The following is a 16,627-nucleotide window of genomic DNA, read 5'->3' as shown; positions in this document are numbered from 1 at the left end:
GTCAGGATAGTCTTAATCTTACTATTGAGGCCTTATAGAAAAAGCCACAGTGAGAAAGTCATGAAGGGGGAGAAGTTGGAAGTCATGGACCTATAGGAAAAAGGAGAGGACATCACCATGTGATGGGAAGGCCATGAAACCCAAGGCTTGCTTGCTACTTTTTTTCACATACAGACACATATGCACACATAAGCCAGTTGGAACGCTACTGACCCAAGGAGGAAACAAACTTTCTATCCTCTGAAACTGAGAGCCAATAAATTCCTGTTGTGAAGCCAACCCATTGTGTAGCATTTGTCTTAGCATCCTGGAAAACCAAGATATAGTGAAGAAATGAAAAATAGAGGCAAACCTGTTAGAAAGAAGTCTAGAGTCAGTTAATCAGTGATTTCTGTGGTGTCAGGGGTTAAATACCAGGAATTAATGTAATAATTTATAGGTAATACCTGGTTAGGTTAATTTGTTGATATTGTTGCTATTTTTGTTGGCTTAAAATCTCCTGTTACACTGGAAGTTATGGCTAACTGTATTTAGGATAATTGGGATGTTCAGACTGTGTGTCTGTGGATAATTTGCAGAATATCAGATCTTGTAACTATTTTAACTCTGTGACATTTGACTCACTTCTTTATGGCAGAATTTTATATATTGTAGGATCTACTCTCATTTTTTTAAAATTTTTATTTATTTATTTATTTTTATTAACAGAAAGAAAGAAAAAAAAAAGAAATTAACACAACATTTAGAAATCATACCGTTCTACATATGCACTCAGTAATTCTTAACATCATCACATAGATGCATGATCATCGTTTCTTAGTACATTTGCATCGGTTTAGAGGAACTAGCAACACAACAGAAAAAGATATAAAATGTTAATATAGAGAAAAGAAATAAAAGTAGTAATAATAGTAAAAAACAACAACAAAAAAAACCCTATAGCTCAGATGCAGCTTCATTCAGTGTTTTAACATGATTTCTTTACAATTAGGTATTATTGTGCTGTCCATTTTTGAGTTTTTGTATCTAGTCCTGTTGCACAGTCTGTATCCCTTCCGCTCCAATTACCCATTATCTTACCCTGTTTCTAACTCCTGCTGGACGCTGTTACCAATGACATATTTCAAGTTTATTCTTGAATGTCTGTTCACATCAGTGGGACCATACAGTATTTGTCCTTTAGTTTTTTGCTAGTCTCACTCAGCATAATATTCTCTAGGTCCATCCACGTTATTACATGCTTCATAAGTTTATCTTGTCTTAAAGCTGCATAATATTCCATCGTATGTATATACCACAGTTTATTTAGCCATTCTTCTGTTGATGGATTTTGGCTGTTTCCATCTCTTTGCAATTGTAAATAACGCTGCTATAAACATTGGTGTGCAAATGTCCGTTTGTGTCTTTGCCCTTAAGTCCTTTGAGTAGATACCTAGCAATGGTATTGCTGGCTTGTATGGCAATTCTATATTCAGCTTTTTGAGGAACCGCCAAACTGCCTTCCACAGTGGTTGCACCATTTGACATTCCCACCAAGAGTGGATAAGTGTGCCTCTTTCTCCGCATCCTCTCCAGCACTTGTCATTTTCTGTTTTGTTGATAATGGCCATTCTGGTGGGTGTGAGATGATATCTCATTGTGGTTTTGATTTGCATTTCTCTAATGGCCAGGGACATTGAGCATTTCTTCATGTGCCTCTTGGCCATCCGTATTTCCTCTCCTGGTAGGTGTCTGTTCGTCTTTTTCCCATTTTGTAATTGGGTTGGCTGTCTTTTTGTTGTTGAGTTGAACAATCTCTTTATAAATTCTGGATACAAGACCTTTATCTGATATGTCATTTCCAAATATTATCTCCCATTGTGTAGGCTGTCTTTCTACTTTCTTGATGAAGTTCTTTGATGCACAAAAGTGTTTAATTTTGAGGAGCTCCCATTTATTTATTTCTTTCTTCAGTGCTCTTGGTTTAGGTTTAAGGTCCATCAAACCACCTCCAGTTGTAAGATTCATAAGATGTCTCCCTACATTTTCCTCTAACTGTTTTATGGTCTTAGACCTAATGTTTAGATCTTTGATCCATTTTGAGTTAACTTTTGTATAAGGTGTGAGATGCGGGTCTTCTTTCATTCTTTTACATATGGATATCCAGTTCTGTAGGCACCATTTATTGAAGAGACTGTTCTGTCCCAGGTGAGTTGGCTTGACTGCCTTATCAAAGATCAAATGTCCATAGATGAGAGGGTCTATATCTGAGCACTCTATTCGATTCCATTGGTCGATATATCTATCTTTATGCCAATACCATGCTGTTTTGACCACTGTGGCTTCATAATATGCCTTAAAGTCAGGCAGCGCAAGACCTCCAGCTTCGTTTTTTTTCCTCAAGATGTTTTTAGCAATTCGGGGCACCCTGCCCTTCCAGATAAATTTGCTTATTGGTTTTTCTAATTCTGAAAAATAAGTTGTTTCTACTCTCATTTTTACTAGCTGAATTCTTGGAAAAGGGATACAGTGTTAAAGTGAAGGAATGAAATTTCAAAATTTAATTCTCTGGCTTTTTTTTTTTTTATTAATTAAAAAAAAATTACAAGAAACAAACATTCCCAACCCATACACTCAGCAATTCACAGTATCATCACATAGTTGCATATTCATCATCATGATCATTTCCCAGAACATTAGCATCAATTCAGAAAAAGAAATAAAAAGACAACAGAAAAACATAGCAAACAGAAAAAAAAAATGTACAGGCCATACCCCTTACTGATCCCTTTCATTGATCACTAGCATTTCAAACTAAATCTATTTTAACACTTGTCCCCCTATTATTTATTTTTATTCCATATGTTCCTCTCATCTGTTGACAAGGTAGATAAAAGGAGCATCAGACACAAGGTTTTCACAATCACACAGTCACATTGTGAGAGCTATATCATTATACAATCATCATCAAGAAACATGGCTACTGGAACACAGCTCTACATTTTCAGGCAGTTCCCTCCAGCCTCTCCATTACATCTTGGATAACAAGGTGATATCTACTTAATGCATAAGAATAACCTCCAGGATAACCTCTCGACTCTGTTTGGAATGTCTCAGCCATTGACACTTTGTCTCATTTCCCTCTTCCCCCTTTTGGTCGAGAAGGTTTTCTTAATCCCTTGATGCTGGGTCTCAGCTCATTCTAGAGTTTTTCTCAATCCCTTGATGCTGAATCTCAGCTCATTCTGGGATTTCTGTCCCATCCCACCAGGAAGATCCATGCCCCTGGTAGTCATGTCCCACATAGACAGGGGGAGGGTGGTGAGTCTGCTTGCTGTGTTGGCTGGAGAGAGAGGCCACATCTGAGCAACAAAAGCGGTTCTCTTGGGGGTGACTCTTAGGCTTAATTTTAAGTAGGCTTGACCTATCCCCTGTGGGGTAATTTTCATGTGAACAAACCCTAAGACTGGGGGCTGTAGCTTTGGTTGTCCACACTGCTTGTGAGAATATCAAGAATTCAACTTGGGGAAGTTGAGTTTTCCCCCGTTCTCACCATTCCCCAAAGGGGACTTTGCAAATACTTTTCCACTCACTGATCAAATCACTCTGGGATTCATCATGGCATCACCTGGACAAACCAACAAAATCTCATGTCCTATACAAAGTTCCATGTACTTAAAGTGTTCAATCAACTATCTACATAAAGTTATATTAGAAGATGCACTAGTCAAAGTATAGATTTGTACCAAATAAACATTTTTTGCTTTAGTCTCACACATTAGTTGAAATTTTAAAATATTAAGTACCATCTATTTTCAGCACACTGCAGTAATGACATTCTTTTGTTCTTCCTCATGCAAAAACATTTTTTAAATTTGTACATTTAGTCACTATCATTATACACTCTAGGCATTCCTAGATTACACCATCTCAATCTTTATCATCTATCATTCTTTGTGATTTCATTTATGCCCCAGCCCTCTTCCCTCTATTATTCTCATATGCAGCTTCATTCAGTGTTTTAACATAATTGTATTACAGTTAGGTAATATTGTGCTGTCCATTTCTGAGTTTTTATATTCAGTCCTGTTGCACAATCTGTATCCCTTCAGCTCCAATTACCCAATATCTTACCCTATTTCTATCCCCTGATGGTCTCTGTTACCAAGGAAATATTCCAAGTTTATTCACTAATGTCAGTTCATATCAGTGAGACCATCCAGTATTTGTCCTTTTGTTTCTGGCTAATCACACTCAGCATAACGTTCTTAAGGTCCATTCATGTTGTTACATACTTCATAACTTTATTCTGTCTTACAGGTGCATAATATTCCATCTTATGTAAATGTCACAGTTTGTTTAGCCAACTGTCTTTTGATGGACATTTTGGCTGTTTCCATCTCTTGGTAATTGTTAATAATGCTGCTATAAACATTGATGCGTAAACGTCCATTTGTGTCCTTGGCCTCGTGTCCTTTGAGTAGAGACAGCATATAGATGGGTCCTGTTTTTTAATCCATTCTGCCAGACTATGTCTTTTGATTGGAGAGTTTAATCCATTAACATTCAGTGTTATTACTGCATGGGTAGTCCTTTCTTCTACTATTTTGCCTTCTGGATTTTATATGTCATATCTAATTTTCCTTCTTTTTACCTTTACTCATAGTCTTCCTTTCTACACTCTTCTCCACACCTCTCTCTTCTGTCTTCATATCTGTCTCTAGTGTTCCCTTTAGTATTTCTTGCAGAGCTGGTCTCATGGTCACAAATTCTCTCAGTGATTTTTTGTCTGAAAATGTTTTAATTTCTCCCTCATTTTTGAAGGACAATTTTGCTGGATATAGAATTCTGGGTTGGCAGTTTTTCTCTTTTAATAATTTAAATATATTATCCCACTGTCTTCTCGCCTCCATGGTTTCTGCTGAGAGATTTGTGCATAGTCTTATTGGGCTTCCCTTGTATGTGATGGATTGCTTTTCTCTTGCTGCTTTCAAGATCCTCTCTTTCTCTTTGACCTCTGACATTCTGAATATTAAATGTTTTGGAGTATGTCTATTTGGATCTGTTCTCTTTGGGGTACACTGCACTTCTTAGATCTGTAATTTTAAGTCTTTCATAAGAGTTTGGAAATTTTCAGTGATAATTTCCTCCATTAGTTTTTCTCCTCCTTTTCCCTTCTCTTCTCCTTCTGGGACACCCACAACATGTATATTCATGTGCTTCATATTGTCTTTCAATTTCCCAAGTCCCTGCTCATATTTTTCCATTTTTTTTCCTATAGTTTCTGTTTCTCGTTGGATTTCAGATGTTCCATCCTCCAGTTCAGAAATCCTATGTTCTGTCTCTCAAAATCTACCATTGTAGGTTTCCATTGTTTTTTTCATCTCTTCTACTGTGTCTTTCATTCCCATAAGTTCTGTGATTTGTTTTTTCAGACTTTCAGTTTATTCTTTTTGTTCTTTCCTTGCCTTCTTTATATCCTCCCTCAATTCATTGATTTGGTTTTTGATGAGGTTTTCCATGTCTGTTCATACATTCTGAATTCATTGTTTCAGCTCCTGTATGTCATTTGAATTGTTGGTTTGTTCCTTTGACTGGGCCATATCTTCAATTTTCCTAGTGTGATTTGTTATTTTTTGCTGGCTTCTAGGTATTTAATTACCTTAATTAATTTATTCTGGAGATTGCTTTCACTTCTTTTATCTAGGGTTTTCTTGCTGGATGAATTTGTTTTCTATCTGTTCTTTGACATTCCGTTCAGCTTAATCTGTACCCTTAGCTTAAGTTTTGTTTAACAGAGGAGAATTTTTCAGTTCTTGTTTTCTTGTTTCTTGCCCTGCTTGTGTGGTGCCATTCCCCCACACACACTTAGGAGGGTCTACTTAGATATTATAGACCCCAGCCAGATTTTCCCAGACCAAACTGGCCTCCTATCAGAAGGAAAGAGTCCCCTGCGTCGGTTTTCCCTGAGGGTGAGACCCAGCAGGTTGAAAGACTTTCCTGTGAAGTCTCTGGACTCTGTTTTTCTTATCCTGCCCAGTATGTGATGCTTGTCTGACTGCAGGTCCCACCAGCATAAGATGATGTGGCACCTTTAACTTTGGCAGACTCTCCCTGCTGGGGGCATGGTGGAGACAGAGGAGAGGTTGTAGGCTGGTTTTAATGGCTTCAAATTACCAAGCACTGGTGTCTGAATTCCTTGATGGAGGGATTCCACTTTGGTGGGGCTTCACCCCTCCTCTGGGGAAGGCACAGGCTCCAGACAAGCCCCCCAAAGAGCTCACTTCTGCCTATGCCTGGGGCAGTTGCAGCCTGAAAAGTCCTTCCGCTATATCCAGAGGCAGTCAAGCCTTTGTAGATACACAGCCACAAAAACCTCTGTTTCCTTCTTCCCCCCCCCCCTTTTTCTGTCAGTCCTGCCCCCTTGGCACTGGGGCAAAAATGAGCATCCTCCACTTTGATCAGGTTCACCTAAGCTGGGGGCCTATTTTTAGTAGTCAGAATTTGTTAATTAGTTCCACAATTGGTGTTTGATTGTGCCCAGTCCCTGCTGCTGGTAAAGTCCTTTCCTTTCCCCTCTGGGAAGTGGCCTGTGGGGGAGGGGCACTGGCCACCGCAGCTTTGGGAACTCACGGTTCTGGGGGGTGCTCGCAGCCAGTCCAGATGGTCCAGACTGGGGTACGCTGTGTGTCTGGTCACTATCATAGCTCTGGGAGCTGTTCTGTACTGTTTCTGGTTATTTAGTAGTTGTTCTGGAGGACGAACTACAATGCGCACATTGTTAAGCTACCATCTTGACCCAGAAGTCCTCTCTGGCATTTTATCTCTAGCAGAGAGTAGATTTTATTGGAATTTCAACTGTGGGTTCAATATTATTATAAAGAAATAGCCATACTTCTCAATTTACAAGGTATTTTCCCCCATCTCAAACTAACCTGTGATCTGCATAAAATAACAAGTCAAGGGTTACCAAGAATTTTCCTAGCTCTTCATATCTTAATTCCAACAACATGTTTAGGATTGGGGTGATTGCATTTGTAACAACCTCCCCGCCCACATAAATACTTAGTGCACAGCAACAGAAAAAAAAAAAACAATTAAGACAAAGCAAGGACTTTAAAATATTGTATTTAAGTCCATTTATTTGGGATTTGTAGGGTGGATAACTCCTGGTTCTGTGTCCAGAGCCTAATGCTTTTGATATGTTTCATTTTTTCCTTCATTTAAATAGAGTGAATATATATTCCTTTTAAGTAGTTGAATCAAGGTATAAGAGATATTTGTGAAATGGATACTTAATGTTAATAGTGATAGTTAAAGGAGAAACATGCATAACTTGAAGGTTAGGATCATGTATATTCACGTGTGGAATAGGTATGACTTCTACAGAGGATTGGAAATATTTGTGCTAGATTAGGTGACAGTGACAGGTTATATAGTTTTAAGTCCTAACTTTATTTTTGCTCTTGCTACTTTTTTCACATACAAACACATATGCACACAATCTTACATGCTTGTCTTCATTGTTCTCCATTTCAAATTGGAAATATTTTCGTTTCTCTAATGCCATAATTTTAAAGGGGCAAATCTATAAAGTTCTACATAAAGTGAATAAAAACTTGAACAAATAAAGCTATTTATATTACCCAAGCTTTATATAAGCAGCTTTCTGGGACTGGGCTATGCTATTAAGCTTCAATGCCAATGCTCTGACATGCCTAGCTTTTCTATCATAATAGATTCATCAAATGCTTGGCATGCCAAAGAAAATACATAATTTGATTTTCCTTTCAAACTGACTTTTTAAGCCAGCACAAGAAAGAGCAATATTGTCACTATATTAAAAGCTCTGTGGTGGTGGTAAATTATTTTGAAGTAATGATTGTGTCACTGTGCCAATTTCATTTTCCAAATCAGCCTGATATATATGAGAGAAGATCGTTAAATTCCTGCTCCATGGTCCATGAAAATTCAACAGTGCTTCCTGAATATGTGATCAATTCCACACACATTGTGCCCCCCTGCTGCACATTAATGTCCCACCGGTATATTATTTTGCCAAGATTGTGGTGCTAGCAGTGGAACAGAAAGCTGTTAACCAAAGGCATCATTTATATATAGAGAAAATCAGATATATCTAGAGCTCTAATCTATTAACATCTCTTCCAGACTTAATATTTTTTCCTTAAGCTTTGTCAGGAAGAAAAAGCTCAACAGGTGGGTATTAGCTACTCAAAGTAATACTAGTGGTTTATGTGAAGAATTATAAACTGCATAAACAATCATCAAAGTGTAGGTTTCCATATGTACAATAATTCATACCTTAAAGGGAGAAATATTCTTGGAGGTAGAGTCATATCACATATACTTGTCATTATGACTAGTTTCATAACAGAATGGTGTGTTATAACGTCTTGAAAGATGGCTTGTAGAAAAGAATATGACAAATTTTGTGGAATTTTAAGCTTTTGTATTTTTCCCATTTGTTGTAGTTTATATTTTATTTTAGGTTTCACCTCATATTCTGTGTATATTTTAAAAATTTACATACTGTTACATTTACTCTATCTGATATAAAGGGTTTCAGTAAATGCAGAATCATATATCCAACATCATAGTAATGATTTAAAACAGTTCCATCACCTTCAAAATTCTTTCATATTGCCCCTTTGTAATAAGCCTGCCCCCATACCCCCATCTCTGGCATGGATCTACTTTCTGCCCCTTAAGTTTAGTTTTATCTTTTAGAGAATGTCATATGAATGTAATCACACAATATGTAAGTAGACTTTTGTGTCTGACTTCTTTCACTTGGTAAAATACACATTAAGATTTGTCCATGCTGTTCCATGAATCATTAGTTTGCTCCATTTTAAAAAAAATTTATTTATTAATTAAAAAAATAAACAAAATAAAGCAACATACATAAACAAAATTAAACAACATACATTCTTGTTTTTTTTGTTTGTTTTTATACTGTATGGTGGGATCATATTTTACTCTTTTTCCGTGTGAGTATCCATTTACTGCAGCACCATTTGCTGAATTTTTGTTTATTTTGTCTTTCATTTGTTTGCTTGTTTCTTTTGTTTCTGAGAGGTACATGGGCTAGGAATCGAACCTGGGTCTCCCACATGGCAGGCAAGAATTCTACCACTGAACTACCCTTGTACCTACAGTTTTATAGAAAAGATTTTAAAAGCTGTACTGCTGGGTACATATGAGCAGGTAATTTTTTCTTTTTTTTTGCAGTGTTCTTATGCTTTCTTTTTTATATTTTTTCTATTAATTAACGGAAAAAAAGAAATTAACCCAACATTTAGAAATCATACCATTCTACATATGCAATCAGTAATTCTTAACATCATCACATAGATGCATGATCATCGTTTCCTAATACATTTGCATCGGTTTAGAAGAACTAGCAACACAACAGAAAAAGATATGGAATGTTAATAAAGAGAAAAGAAATAAAAGTAATAATAATAGTAAAAAAAAAAAAACCTATAGCTTAGATGCAGCTTCATTCAGTGTTTTAACATGATTACTTTATAATTAGGTATTATTGTGCTGTCCATTTTTGAGTTTTTGTATCTAGTCCTGTTGCACAGTCTGTATCCCTTCAGCTTCAATTACCCATTGTTTTACACTATTTCTAACTCCTGCTGGACTCTGTTACCAATGACATATTCCAAGTTTATTCTCGAATGTCCGTTCACATCAGTGGGACCATACAGTATTTGTCCTTTAGTTTTTGGCTGGACTCACTCAGCATAATGTTCTCTAGGTCCATCCATGTTATTACATGCTTCATAAGTTTATCCTGTCTTAAAGCTGCATAATATTCCATCGGATGTATATACCACAGTTTGTTTAGCCATTCTTCTGTTGATGGACATTTTGGCTGTTTCCATCTCTTTGCAATTGTAAATAACGCTGCTATAAACATTGGTGTGCAAATGTCCATTTGTGTCTTTGCCCTTAAGTCCTTTGAGTAGATACTTAGCAATGGTATTGCTGGGTCATATGGCAATTCTATATTCAGCTTTTTGAGGAACTGCCAAACTGCCTTCCACAGTGGTTGCACCATTTGACATTCCCACCAACAGTGGATAAGTGTGCCTCTTTCTCCGCATCCTCTCCAGAACTTGTCGTTTTCTGTTTTGTTGATAATGGCCATTCTGATGGGTGTGAGATGATATCTCATTGTGGTTTTGATTTGCATTTCTCTAATGGCCAGGGACATTGAGCATCTCTTCATGTTCCTTTTGGCCATTTGTATTTCCTCTTCTGGTAGGTGTCTGTTGAAGTCTTTTTCCCATGTTGTAATTGGGTTGGCTGTCTTTTTGTTGTTGAGTTGAACAATCTCTTTATAAATTCTGGATACTAGACCTTTATCTGATATGTCATTTCCAAATATTATCTCCCATTCTGTAGGCTGTCTTTCTACTTTCTTGATGAAGTTCTTTGATGCACAAAAGTGTTTAATTTTGAGGAGCGCCCATTTATTTATTTCCTTCTTCAGTGCTCTTGCTTTAGGTTTAAGGTCCATAAAACCGCCTACAATTGCAAGTTTCATAAGATATCTCCCTACATTTTCCTCTAACTGTTTTATGGTCTTAGACCTAATGTTTAGATCTTTGATCCATTTTGAGTTAACTTTTGCATAGGGTGTGAGATATGGGTCTTCTTTCATTCTTTTGCATATGGATATCCAGTTCTCTAGGCACCATTTATTGAAGAGACTGTTCTGTCCCAGGTGAGTTGGCTTGACTGCCTTATCAAAGATCAAATGTCCATAGATGAGAGGGTCTATATCTGAGCACTCTATTCGATTCCATTGGCCGATATATCTATCTTTATGCCAATACCATGCTGTTTTGACCACTGTGGCTTCATAATATGCCATTAAAGTCAGGCAGCGCGAGACATCCAGCTTCGTTTTTTTTTTCCTCAAGATGCTTTTAGCAATTCGGGGCACCCTGCCCTTCCAGATAAATTTGCTTATTGGTTTTTCTAATTCTGAAAAATAAGTTGTTGGGATTTTGATTGGTATTGCATTGAATCTGTAAATCAATTTAGGTAGGATTGACATCTTAACTATATTTAGTCTTCCAATCCATGAACACGGTATGCCCTTCCATCTATTTAGGTCTTCTGTGATTTCTTTTAACAGTTTTTTGCAGTTTTCTTTGTATAGGTTTTTTGTCTCTTTGGTTAAATTATTCCTAGGTATTTTATTCTTTTAGTTGCAATTGTAAATGGGATTCGTTTCTTGATTTCCCCCTCAGCTTGTTCATTACTAGTGTATAGAAATGCTACAGATTTTTGAATGTTGATCTTGTAACCTGCTACTTTGCTGTACTCATTTATTAGCTCTAGTAGTTTTGTTGTGGATTTTTCTGGGTTTTTGACGTATAGTATCGTATTGTCTGCAAACAGTGATAGTTTTACTTCTTCCTTTCCAATTTTGATGCCTTGTATTTCTTTTTCTTGTCTAATTGCTCTGGCTAGAACCTCCAACACAATGTTGAATAATAGTGGTGATAGTGGACATCCTTGTCTTGTTCCTGATCTTAGGGGGAAAGTTTTCAATTTTTCCCCATTGAGGATGATATTAGCTGTGGGTTTTTCATATATTCCCTCTATCATTTTAAGGAAGTTCCCTTGTATTCCTATCTTTTGAAGTGTTTTCAACAGGAAAGGATGTTGAATCTTGTCGAATGCCTTCTCTGCATCAATTGAGATGATCATGTGATTTTTCTGCTTTGATTTGTTGATATGGTGTATTACATTAATTGATTTTCTTATGTTGAACCATCCTTGCATACCTGGGATGAATCCTACTTGGTCATGATGTATAATTCTTTTAATGTGTTGTTGGATACGATTTGCTAGAATTTTATTGAGGATTTTTGCATCTATATTCATTAGAGAGATTGGCCTGTAGTTTTCTTTTTCTGTAATATCTTTGCCTGGTTTTGGTATGAGGGTGATGTTGGCTTCATAGAATGAATTAGGTAGTTTTCCCTCCACTTGGATTTTTTTGAAGAGTTTGAGGAGAGTTGGTACTAATTCTTTCTGGAATGTTTGATAGAATTCACATGTGAAGCCGTCTGATCCTGGACTTTTCTTTTTAGGAAGGTTTTGAATGACTAATTCAATTTCTTTACTTGTGATTGGTTTGTTGAAGTCATCTATGTCTTCTTGAGTCAAAGTTGGTTGTTCATGTCTTTCCAGGAACCCGTCCATTTCATCTAAATTGTTGTATTTATTAGCGTAAAGTTGTTCATAGTATCCTGTTATTACCTCCTTTATTTCTGTGAGGTCAGTAGTTATGTCTCCTCTTCCATTTCTGATCTTATTTATTTGCATCCTCTCTCTTCTTCTTTTTGTCAATCTTGCTAAGGGCCCATCAATCTTGTTGATTTTCTCATAGAACCAACTTCTGGTCTTATTGATTTTCTCTATTGTTTTCATGTTTTCAATTTCATTTATTTCTGCTCTAATCTTTGTTATTTCTTTCCTTTTGCTTGCTTTGGGATTAGTTTGCTGTTCTTTCTCCAGTTCTTCCAAGTGGACAGTTAATTCCTGCATTTTTGCCTTTTCTTCTTTTCTGATATAGGCATTTAGGGCAATAAATTTCCTTCTTTGCACTGCCTTTGCTGTGTCCCATAAGTTTTGAAATGTTGTGTTTTCATTTTCATTCACCTCGAGGTATTTGCTAATTTGCAATTTCTTCTTTGACCCAGTCATTGTTTAAGAGTGTGTTGTTGAGCCTCAATGTATTTGTGAATTTTCTGGCACTCTGCCTATTATTGATTTCCAACTTCATTCCTTTATGATCCGAGAAAGTGTTGTGTATGATTTCAGTCTTTTTAAATTTGTTAAGACTTGCTTTGTGACCCAGCATATGGTCTATCTTTGAGAATGATCCATGAGCACTTGAGAAAAAGGTGTATCCTGCTGTTGTGGGATGTAATGTCCTATAAATGTCTGTTAAATCTAGCTCATTTATAGTAATATTCAGATTCTCTATTTCTTTATTGATCCTCTGTCTAGATGTTCTGTCCATTGATGAGAGTGGTGAATTGAAGTCTCCAACTATTATGGTATATGTGTCTATTTCCCTTTTCAGTGTTTGCAGTGTATTCCTCACGTATTTTGGGGCATTCTGGTTCGGTGCATAAATATTTATGATTGTTATGTCTTCTTGTTTAATTGTTCCTTTTATTAGTAGATAGTGTACTTCTTTGTCTCTTTTAACTGTTTTACATTTGAAGTCTAATTTGTTGGATATTAGTATAGCCACTCCTGCTCTTTTCTGGTTGTTATTTGCATGAAATATCTTTTCCCAACCTCTCACTTTCAACCTATGTTTATCTTTGGGTCTAAGATGTGTTTCCTGTAGACAGCATATAGAAGGATCCTGTTTTTTAATCCGTTCTGCCAGTCTATGTCTTTTGATTGGGGCATTCAGTCCATTAACATTTAGTGTTATTACTGTTTGGATAATATTTTCCTTTACCATTTTGCCTTTTGATTTAGTGTTATTACTAATTTAGTGTTAGTAATAACATTTAGTGTTATTAGTGTTTGGATAATATTTTCCTCTACCAATTTGCCTATATATGTGATTATATATATCATATCTGACTTTCTTTCTTTCTACACTCTTCTCCATACCTCTCTCCTCTGTGCTTTCATGTCTGACTCTAGTGCTCCCTTTAGTATTTCTTGCAGAGCTGGTCTCTTGGTCACCAATTCTCCCAGTGACTTTTTGTCTGAGAATGTTTTAATTTCTCCCCCATTTTTGAAGGACAATTTTGCTGGATATAGGAGGCTTGGTTGGCAGTTTTTCTCTTTTAGTAATTTAAATATTTCAACCCACTGTCTTCTAGCTTCCATGGTTTCTGCTGAGAAATCTACACATAGTCTTATTGGGTTTCCCTTGTATGTGATGGATTGTTTTTCTCTTGCTGCTTCAAGATCCTCTCTTTCTCCTTGACCTCTGACATTCTAACTAGTAAGTGTCTTGGAGAATCCCTATTTGGGTCTAATCTCTTTGGGGTGTGCTGCACTTCTTGGATCTGTAATTTTATTTCTTTCATAAGAGTTGGGAAATTTTCAGTGATAATTTCTTCCATTAGTTTTTCTCCTCCTTTTCCCTTCTGGGACACCCACAACACGTATATTTGTGTGGTTCATATTGTCCTTGAGTTCCCTGATCCCCTGTTCAAATTTTTCCATTCTTTTCCTGATATTTTCTGTTTCTTTTTGGAATTCAGATATTCCATCCTCCAAATCACTAATTCTATCTTCTGTCTCTTTAAATCTATCATTGTAGGTATCCATTGTTTTTTCCATCTTTTCTACTTTATCCTTCACTTCCATAAGCTCTGTGATTTGCTTTTTCAGTTTTTCTAATTCTTCTTTTTGTTCAGCCCATGCCTTCTTCATGTCCTCCCTCAATTTATCGATTTCGTTTTTGAAGAGGTTTTCCATTTCTGTTCATATATTCAGCATTAGTTGCCTCAGCTCCTGTATCTCATTTGAACTATTGGTTTGATCCTTTGACTGGGCCATATTTTCAATTTTCTGAGTGTGATCTGTTATCTTCTGCTGGCGTCTGGGCATTTAGTCAGATTTCCCTGGGTGTTGGACCCAACAGGTTGAAAGATTTTTCTGTAAAATCTCTGGGTTCTGTTTTTCTTATCCTGCCCAGTAGGTGGCGCTCGTGGCACACGTTTGTCTGCGCGTCCCACCAGTAAAAGATGCTGTGGGTCCTTTAACTTTGGAAAACTCTCGCCGTGGGGGAGGTTTGCCAGCTGAAGCAGCTTGGAAGAGTGCCAGCTGGCCTGGGGGTCCAAACGCAGGGAGGGTCGCCGGTCACCACAGCCCAGGAGAGCGCCCATCCAAATTTCCTAGTTGGTCCAGGGCGCCAAGCATGGCGGGAGGGCGCAACCCGCTGCAGCCCGGGAGAGTGCACTGTTCCCAGCCGGACTGGGGAGTCACGTCTTTGGAAGGGACCCCCCCGCTCACCGTTCTCCGCGGTCTGGGGATTTCCGATCCAATTCTCTCAGTTGATCCGGTGGGCCTCGTGTGGTGGGGGCGCCAGCCGCCGCGGCTTGAGGGGACCACCTGCCCAATTCTGCCAGCTGGCCTGGGAAGGAGGAAGGGAGGGACTCCGGCCACTTGCTGCCCCGCCCGGGAAAGCCTGCACTCCTCGGAGATCTCACCAGAGCTGGTTCTCCCAGACAGTCAGCTGTTCCAGGATGGGGTACACTGTCTTTTTGATCTCTGTCTTGGCTCTGGGAGCTGTTCTGTATCATTTCTACTCCCCCAGTAGTTGTTCTCGCTCTGTTGCTTACCCTCCGTGGGCGGCCAGCGTAGCTTTGTACTAGTTTGCTCCTTTTATAGCAGATTATTTTTCCATTATAGATATACCATAGTTTTCTTAAATCACCAGTCAGTTGAAGGATATCTGGGTTGTTTCAAGTTTTTAGTAATTATCAACAATATTCATATACAGCCTCTTCTCTGAACATAGTTTTCTTTTTTCTTAGATAAATACCTGGGAATGGGTTTGCTGGGCCATTTGACAAGTGTATCTTTAATTTTATAAGGAGCTGCTAAATTATTGTCCAAAGTGCCTATAATAGTACTATTTTGTAGTTTAACAATGTATGAGAGTTCTAGTTGCTCTGTATTCTTGTCTGCATTTGGTATTTTCAGTTTTTTTTTGTTTTTAATTTTTATAGTTCTAATAGTTGTGTTTTGGAAGCTCATTGTAGTTCTAATAGTTGTGTTTCTAATAGTTGTGTTTTGGAAGTTCATTGTAGATTAATTTGCATCATCTTAATGACTATGATGCTGAGCATATACTTATTTGACATTCATATATGCATATACATATACATATATGTATGTATGGAAGTATCCATTCACATCTTTGCCATTTTTATTGAATTGTTTTTTCTTTATTGTTGAGTGATTTTTTCAAAGAGAGAAAGAGTTTATTACTAGGTGCACAGTAGGAGAGCAGATGGCCTATCAGCCCAAAATCTGTTTCTCTGAACTGCAGTAATTCTGATAGTTTCATTAGAGAAAAAAATATGCTCAGTGTTTAGGATAATGAGCACTGTGGCTCCAGATGATATAAATAGAGATGATTTAATTATTGAGCATGTGCAGATTGAGTACGTGCTTACACATGTATTTTCTTCACAAAACATGTGTAAGAAAATGGCAGAATGAGGTACACATGACTTGCAGGTTAAAGTCCAAGCTATTGTACATCAGGCAGGTGCACTCTGGTTAGATCCAGTCTCAGTTATCAAGAGAACTTTGGACTTGGGGTGGGTTAGTTCTGGGCTAACCTAAGTGCCTTCATTAATAAATATTAGGGGCTGTTTTTAGTGATTACAAGACTCCAAAGTTGAAAAACTGGATAACTGGTACAAATGAAGGTTAGTCACAAGGTTTTTACAATCATAGGAGCAGCAGATAAAGGCTATGTCATCATTATCAGAGATCAAGACAGCTGGATTATGATTCAGCAATTTCAGGTATTTCCCTCATCTATTCCAATATGCCAGAAAGCAAAAAGGCATAATCTATATAATGATTTAGTGATCAAAGTCATCCC

This window comes from Tamandua tetradactyla, chromosome 6 (assembly GCF_023851605.1).
Source record: "Tamandua tetradactyla isolate mTamTet1 chromosome 6, mTamTet1.pri, whole genome shotgun sequence".
In the NCBI taxonomy this organism is placed as follows: Eukaryota; Metazoa; Chordata; class Mammalia; order Pilosa; family Myrmecophagidae; genus Tamandua; species Tamandua tetradactyla.
The sequence above is the reverse complement of the archived record's forward strand: the minus strand, read 5'-3'. Positions refer to the sequence as shown.